At 33.2% G+C, this 9,366-nt stretch overlaps 1 protein-coding gene across 1 annotated transcript in view; it reads left to right on the plus strand.

The window, feature by feature from the left end:
• Positions 1-7,671: 7,671 nt before the first annotated feature.
• The window catches only part of LOC143055628 (uncharacterized), a 91,786-nt gene continuing 90,091 nt past the window's right edge, over positions 7,672-9,366 (plus strand). Inside the window, exon 1 of the mRNA XM_076228794.1 lies at positions 7,672-8,171. The gene's annotated coding sequence lies outside the window, so the exon portion shown is untranslated. The remainder of the gene's footprint in view (positions 8,172-9,366) is intronic.

Below are 9,366 nucleotides of genomic sequence, written 5' to 3' on the forward strand. Positions count from 1 at the left end.
TGATGACAGCTGACAAATTGGACCTCGCAATTTTAGTATTATAGATAAGTACATGGGTCACTATCAAAAAAACATGCAAAACCATGTCATTAGGTATGTTTAAGTCAAAAGACATGAAAATATATATAAAAAAAAAACACTTGCATATGTTAGATATGAATGTTTTGTGATACACTATATACAGTTTACAGTATGAAATGTTAATGTTTTCTTAAACCCTGAAATAGGACTATTATTCATATCATTTGTTTTTAGGATTTATCATTTTTATTGCATTTTGATACATACAAACATTCTTTAATGATTTGGGAGGTGCATGTTGGTTTTATAATTAAAAAATTTCACCAAAAGGAAAAGTCTCATTTTTAAAATCAATGGTGTAACCAAAGACAAATTTGTAGGGTAAGAGTTATCTTTCTCAAGATTTCAGCATTTGCAATAGTTTCTCCCTTAGCAATTATACCTGGTAGCATGTTATGCAAAAGAAAACAAACATTTATGTTGAAAAGTAAGTAAAAGCTATATCATAAATGAAAATAGTGTCACGCATGATTAGGACAGCCAACTTATTTACGACAATGTATTCTGAAATTTATGTTTGAATAGAATGAACAGCTATACGATTAATGTCAATAAGTCGTAATTTCAACCTAAACAACAAATTGAAACAGTTGTTTGATGTTAAACAATAATATTTAGTACCTAAATGTATGTTTCAATTGGTAACACCATTGACACGATTCTATCAAAGGATGACCTAAAATTGTTAGAATTGAAGGAACTCTTCATTTTTCCCATTGCATATTTCTGAATATCGATGGTACCATACTATAGAATAGAGGGAGACCATTAAATGTTTTAAACATTTAAACAATGACATCATTTTCAAAATATTACCTTGTCGAAATTTGCACTTTTTTTTATAATGACCCACATACGTCACATAGTCATGCAAAGGTAAGAAAAGTTGATAGTAAATTTACTCAGGTATAGTACATTATACATTATACGGCATGTGTTAAAACAGTTGTTGGCCAATCAAATCGGTATATTAGATTTAATATGCACGCTCGTGTGACCCTTTAACCCGAACTCCTACGTCGTTCGGGTTAAGGGACGTAGGAGTTCGGGTTAATTAATCAGGGTCACCCAAGCTGTGCAGATTAAATCCAATATACCGACTCGCTTTGTCAATAACTATAACATATTTTTCAACTATTTTGTTCTCTACGAAATCACAATATTTCTATCGTCACCGATTGTGAAAAATATATATATTTGATAGTAAACAACCCTATTCTGTCTCTGAATGTAAAAAGTGATATAAAGACCATTATTCGGACGTAAGAGAATGTCATGCTTCAAGTGAGACGTGAATTTTAAAGACAAAAAAAAAAACCACGAACATGTGGTAATTAATGAACGTGATTTGGGGTATTGAATTTCATAGCTATATAATGGAAATCGTATTTATTGAATGAAGGTATGATATTTGATAATCATTTATATACATTGTATATATATTCGTCTTACTTTGTAGTAGATAACATTTTTGAATGGTTGTTAATAAAACATCGCTAAATCTGTCTTAAAATATGAATAGAACTAAAAGGATATGGGGTATCCATCTATGACACGCACAGCGGAAACAAACGAAGAGAAATGGAACAGCGCTTTTTTGCTGTTCTTCATCTCAAAGTCACAATGAGGCTTTCAACATAGAGCAATGATGTAGTGCATACTTTGATAAAAACTATCGGAGTATTTTTTTACTAAAGAAAAAGGGTACCCGATTTAAAGGTAACCGCGAAACTTTTGTCAGTGTACGGAGAAACGTAATGGTATTATTTTGCTCTTGATAGATGAGGGTCTGGATAGGGTTAACAGAACAGTGAAGAATTGGCTAATAGTGCAGAATAAGGGGAAACATATCAAAATAGATTAAAAAAGGGGTGCTTAGATATATAATGAGTATAAAAACATGGGCTAAATATATATATATAAAGAAGAGAAAACAATGGGCCAAAAAAAAAGAATATAGAGATATAAAGGACCCCCATCAGCACCCTTATATATGAATACTGGTACCACAACAGGGAGAGACTGTTCAGCGAGTGAGATTGTATTCCTGTATTTTTTTCTTCATGCGACCGATACATGCAGGAATTGAAACCTCTGAATCAACTTTTAAGCCCAATATACTGCTTTGACGTCTGATCGGCTTTTCTGCGACTACATGAGCCAAACTCCCCATTTGCTCCCCTCCCCAATCTCCAGTCCTCAATAGAGGCTATCAGATGTCAGGACAATCTATGACAATTAAGATGTATCTGTTTGTGTAAACTGATTAATTGTATCTCAAGTCTATTTTAGTCGATATAATTTCTCATTTAAGCATTTTCTATCTTTGATTTTTTTTTATTTTACACTGTTGTGTATGTAACTTAAGATACACTTTACACAGATCTCCTTGAATCTTCTTTGTATTCATTCAGACAAAAATATTTAAGGTACAATATCAGAAATTTATCGTTTGTGCAACACTCCTCAGTCCCCGTCCTTCCTTTCAGAAATTTTGGCCATGTATTTAATTTTAAAGAAAAACCGTAAACAGAGGTATACACGACGTGACATTTTTTCTTAAAATAGAATGTTCTTTAAGTTCCTTCAATATTATTCAATATGAACCTTCTCAATCAATGGACTGATAACATTTATACAAAACAATACATATTAAGGAAATTGACTGAAGTGGATTTCCTATCTTCACAAATACAATATATGACTTTTGCGTTGATTTAACAATAAATCATAAGTAATTGTAATCAATTCACAAATATCATAGGGACTTCTACGAAAAAATACTTCAAATCGACAAGCCAGATGTAATACTAGTACTAGTAGTAAAATACTCTTGTTTGATTTTCAATTCTTAATGTCTGTTTTCCTGAGAAATTTGATAAAAGATAGATGTCAAATGAATAACACCATATAGGTAAGAAAGTTAAGAATTTTTCACAAGAGCATGTCACATATAACTTTTCATTAAAGTCTGTGGATCGAACGAACCTATAAGGGGGTAACCCGAATAATTCAGTCGTTATATTCCGCCGATCCACGAAGGCTACATTAACTCGTGTGGGAGAAAATCGGACACGGAAAGGGCTTGAATTATTCGAGTTAATAAGGGGGCCGATTAAAGTTGCTATCGGCCGTATTTATAGACTGAAATCTGTATAGGAATCTCTGGTATTTCTAAACCGAAAGCCATTTAAGTATTTACAACTACAGTGTATAGTAAAGACTCTGTTCTAAATATCAATAAAACATCGGGCCACATATACTTATATATTGGACGAGTTTTTAGTTCTTTTCGAAAGCAGTGGGGATTCGCTGTAGGTTAGAAGCAATTCTTTACTTGTAATGGTTATGGGATAAATGATTTACACTAATGACAGAGGTAGTTATTAAACCGTCATTATAATTTGTTATTTCGTATGGCAATATTTCATAGTAGACTATAACATGAAACTTCTTTCGAGGAAAAAATAAAGAAAAATGCAATATAAGATAGAAACTGTCAGAAGCAAAAAAAAATATGAAATAAACTTATCAAAGATACTAGTCTAGCCTCATTCTGTACACCAGACGCGCTTTTCGACTATAAAAAACACTAATCAATGACGCTTTACTTAAAAGCTAAAAAGGCCAAATAAAGTCAGAAGTTGAAAATTTCGAAAGGTTTTGCCATATAAATTTAAGATGATCTATTCCTGAGTAGAAAATACTTCATGGCAACGCTGAAGTGTTGACAACTAGGTGGTGATAACCTTGGAGATAAACTTCAACGATCGACCCAGTAATTGTAAATAAACTCATCTAGGTATCAGGATTGAAATTTTGTACGCGTAACGTATGAAAGCCCAATAGCGCATTTTAGCATTTCTCATTTCTAATTTGACATTTCTCAGGCTTTTTGCTTTGACGCTATAAAACATTTCAACTTTCTGCAGCCCTTTTCACAAAAAATCTTAAGTGTAAAATAAATCTTACGATAAAAATATTTAGTTGAATTGTTAAGGAATATTTTAGACTTACGATAAATTTTACCCTCGAAAGCACTGAAATGTGACAAGCAGGTGTGATAGATTGTTTATTAAAAAAAATGAAATTACATAGCCTTCATAAATAATAAATTTTATTGCATAGCAATATAATATTTCCCACAGAAAGTAACCAAAAGTTAGCGTGGAATAAATAGAGAATACCAGAGAATATCATATGGCTTTTTCAATATCGCATCCGTATCAACCCGAGACACCAATATAATCCCAAGAGCTCGTGCAATATAAAATTCTACTCGGGACAATATTCCCCAATATTCATGCAATATAAACCCTATATTATAGTGAAAACCGTTCATTCAAACAATGCAACAGGAAAGGGAAGGACGAACTTAGTATACAACGGAAAAAATAATAACAAATCTCACCTCTTTCATGTAAATAAATATAATTGACTTATTTATCAACAATTATTGTCTAATTGCGCATTATTTACTATGATTATATGTAATTGTAATTAAAAATGCACGGGAAAGAATAAATGTCATAGTATTTAAGGAATGACTGTAATATTTTTTCTGTCTATGAAGAAATAACATAAAAAATTTGGTGCACACTGAATAACGCGCGTAGCGAGTTATTTAGCAGTGTGCACCACATTTTTTATGTTATTTCGAATAGACAGAAAAAATATTACAGTCATTTCTTATAATTTTATTCTAAATTTCATTTTAAACCGTAGAAAACCCTGAAAAAACGTTGATGACGTCACAGTCACATGACTAAATTATGTCTATGGGCTCATAACAAAATAACGTCAGCCAATCAGAAGACGCGTTACATCCAAAATTAAATTATATTGTGGTATTACAAAATATGTTGATAATTACAAAAATGTTAAAAATATTAAGCCTTACGATTTGAAATGATAAGAAAATTTCTACATAGAGTAAGAGCATTTTCACTCGCCTCGTTGATCTCGTGGAAACATGTTTCTTGGTTTCGATCCCCTACTTGGTAAAAAGGAAAGAATTTATAAACTTAATACTTGCTGCTTATCCCAGATAACGAAGGAATAAAGAATAACTTGAAAAGTAAAAGAAATAGATAATACAATACTGATTACATGTAGAAATGCATGACATACATCAGTGGCGGATCCAGGAATTTTTAAAAAAGTGTGGGGGGGGGGGGGGGGGGGGGGGGTTCCAACTATATGCTCCCAGTCAAATGCATTGATCGGTCAAAAAAACGGGGCGGTTCCAACCCCCGGAACCCCCCGCCCCTGGATCCGCCACTGTACATCTACTAAACAGTGACTGCTTAATACGGGGCCCACTCCAGGCATGCTTCAGTGATTCCCTATAAGCAAACAATTTTTCACTCATTAAGGGGGCGGGCCCAAAGGGACCACTGGATCCGCCTATGAGCTAAATGGATATATCTTTAAATTAGCAAAAATACAAAGAATGGAGAATAATAGGATTCAAAGGCATAAAGAATAACTTAAAAAGTAGAAGAATTAAATAAAGAAATACTGATTTCACGTAGAAAATGATTTTCATGAGAATTTTAAGAATAATCGTTTTAAAACTCGGACTTCTTTTAAACTGAGGTTTACTCTGCGTTTTATTGTGTGTTTGTTTTTTCTGCATTGTCTTGATGTCTAAGGTGGGATTATGATATCACTAAACATGTTCAACTTGGGCCACGCCTGAATTTTGCGCCTGTCACAAGTCAAAAGCATATGTCCTTTGAGAGTCTTGTATGATTTTTAATTTTAGTTCATATATCTATTTGAAATTTTGGAGTGTAGTTCATTATTACTGAACTAGTACACATTTTTGTTTAGGGACCAAGTGAAGCATGCCTACAGATGCCAGGCCCGTAGCCAGGATTTTCCAAAGGGGGGTTCGTTTGACTCACAAACTCGACTTTAACAGTCACAATTCGAACAGAACATCGACTTTAACAGTGCTTATTAGTTTTCAAGGGGGGGTTCGTCCGAACCCCTCGAACCCCCCCTGGCTACGGGTATGGATGCGGGATATTTTTGCTGTGTTGAAGACCTGTTGCATGGTGCATGGCCTTTGGCTGTTTTCTGTCTTTAATCGGGTTGTTGTCTCTTTGACACATTCCCCGTTTTCATTCTCAATTTTATGTTAACTTATATTATACATGTTATAAGCATGAAGAAAAATACCCTTGAAAATTAAATGCAAACAAAAGGTAGGGACCCTCAATCCAGACCCTCATATATCTACGATGTTTATTTCCTATATAAGTATAAACATCGATGTGATCTAATGTACGCGAATTTCTATTGATTGTTCAATGGTTGTACGTATAAATAGGTGTAACATATTGCGACATCATTTAAATTTAAGTACTTTATAATGAAAATAACATCATTATGAAATACATTAGCATACGCAATATATAAATCATTCACATCAAGAAAATGTTCCTGGTTTAAAAAGAGGTATGTATTTAAAAGTGTAATAGTAATATACGCAATATTATGATTATTTTATTGATTGAGTGCTGTTTGCGTTACGTTCAGCGGCCTATATATTTCATCCATATTCAGAACGAGAAGGAAATATATGGTGAAATTGAATCTTGAAAGTTTAGGTTCTTCAAGATGGGATGACCTTCAGGGACGACGAGGGTGAAGGCCGGAAACTTTGGACTTGGAAAATTAGGGTTATATGGGATGGGTATGAAATTGCAACAGTCCACGTACGGACCCGTCATATATTTGTTGCAGGGATTCTTAATAGTTTGTCTTTATGCTTTAAATGATTTTTTTGTATGTATCAATTACGCTGTTTTTCTCATTTGAATTATTTTACATTAGTCATTTCAGGGTCTTTTATAGCTGCCTGTGCGATATTGGCTTTGGAACCTCCTATTTATTTTGACGATCAATGCATTTGAATGTAGACACATAATCGTACACCCCCTTTTTCCTGGATTATAGGAACACCCCTTATATAAATGGCTAGATCCGCACCTTGGTTTGACATTTTGGAAAACATGTTGATTGGATGGAGAGTTGTTTCATTGGCACTCACACCATATCTTCCTATATCTGATTATACTTGATATTGTTTTGCTAAATTTCAATTTTATTCGGTGATCTTCAAATAAGGACTAGCCCAATTGTCGAAGGTCCGTGATTCTTTCCAGGTACGCCAGATTCCTCGTCATATTAAACTGAGCAATTGAACAAAGTCAATAAATTTATAAATTATCACCCGTGTATTTCATAATTTGTATCTCTTTAATCCGTTTTTCTCCATTCTAAGTCTTTTTTCCATTTCTCTCTATTCTGTAAATCCAATTTATACCCTCATACATGTAAATTATATAAGTTTTATTATAGTTCATATAGAAGCGGCAACATTATAATTCTGACTTGACTATTTCGCCTTGTCCATATGAAAATAAGAAGTTGTGGTATAGTTGCAAAATGTGATAACTCTTAACCTGAGACCAAATGATATACATGTAGATGATAAAACTGACTTATTCTCTCTGTATGGCCTTTAACAATGAACAAAACATATGTCTTAAAAATATACCAACAAATAACATTTTGATAAAATATCGTGTTGGTTAAAAAAAAACTATAAAAAAAAACATAAAATAAACTAATAATGGCACATGATATACTACGATTACACTCCATCTTACCTACAACAAAAATCTGATAAAAATCGTATTGGTAAAGAAAATACATTAGCGGCGCAACAACACAAAAGACATCTAGAAGTCAATAATAAAAAAAAACTTACAATGAGTAAACACATTAGCGGCGCAACAACACAAAAAGACATCCAGAAGTCAATATAAAAAACTTATAATGACACATCACATTACTAGGATTACACCCCTTATTACCTGTACACAATAAAACATAACAACTTACTTACATCTATATTTATTTACGTTCTAAGGAGATAGGAAATAACTATTTAACCCTACAAGTTATAGTTATCTTTTAGGAAATGCATCAAACATTTCAAACGAGGAAAAAAACGTATCAGATTTTCTACAGCTAAGTTACAGTCGGATTTATTCCATTGGGCACGCACGCAGAAGGTATGTTATTCTAAAAAAAAATCAGCATTTGCGATAACACATGTATACATGCTATTTGTTTCCTTATGTCTCCGAAAATCTGCTACTGTTCACTATGCAGTGAAAAGAGGATTTGATTTTTCAATCTTGTGCAACGAATATTTGTTCCAACTATCAGAAGTTCCCAGTGGCGGATCCAGTAATTTTCATCAGAGGGGATCCACTGACTGCCTAAGAGGGGCCTGCTCCAGTCATACGTCAGTGATTCCCAATATAAACAACCAAATTTTTCCCACAAAAAGGGGAAAGGGGGGGGGGGGGAGGGGCTGAAAAAACCTCTAAATTTCGGCTCTGGTTTCCATGAAAATTTTGACATAGCAAATGCCACAATATCTGTACCCTTTGAAACAAATACCATGTACCCTTTATGTCGTTTGGAAACAATTACTGTAATATTTGTTTTGAACAGTGATATTATGATCGAACTTCTTCTTCATGACGCATTTCTTTAATATCTATATTTCCTATTTATTAATGGGAATTGTCTTTCTCACCCTTTTCAACATTTTGGCATACTATTCATTTTTTGTTTTTCAATGCAACACTTTGAAATGAATCTTTTCTTTATAAAACTGATAAATTGTTGGATAACAAGACTAACTTTTTATAAGGGACATTGACGGCATATTAGGTAGCCGCTTCATGTATCATCGCTCGTGATGATATATAATCAACCAAATTTTCCCACAAAAAGGGGAGCCCAGACATCCAGGGGCCAACTGAATCGACTATCGAAGGCGTTACTTAGACATACATCGCCAAGCCATGGTGGCAACACAAAACCAGTACCAAATTGTGATAAATGAAAACAGATAAGGACAACGGACGAAAACAGTTGATGAAGTACAAACACGAACTAATGTTTTGAATGATTTGATTACGGTAATAAAAAAAATACAAGACTTGTTGAAAACTAAACGAGCCCCGGTTGATCTATTTTACAAATAAGTCATCGAATTTTATTTTTCATAATTATGCAAAATACTTTAAACCATTCAATGGAACCCATTTTTGTAACACAATAACATAAACAACTTAGAAAGTATATTATAGTCACGAATGCATAACAAATCAATAAATATACGTATAAACTGGTTCTTCTTATATACCATAACGCTTTAGGTAATGTTTAATGGTCTGTGTAATGACCAAAAAT

Source organism: Mytilus galloprovincialis, chromosome 12, assembly GCF_965363235.1.
Source record: "Mytilus galloprovincialis chromosome 12, xbMytGall1.hap1.1, whole genome shotgun sequence".
In the NCBI taxonomy this organism is placed as follows: domain Eukaryota; kingdom Metazoa; phylum Mollusca; class Bivalvia; order Mytilida; family Mytilidae; genus Mytilus; species Mytilus galloprovincialis.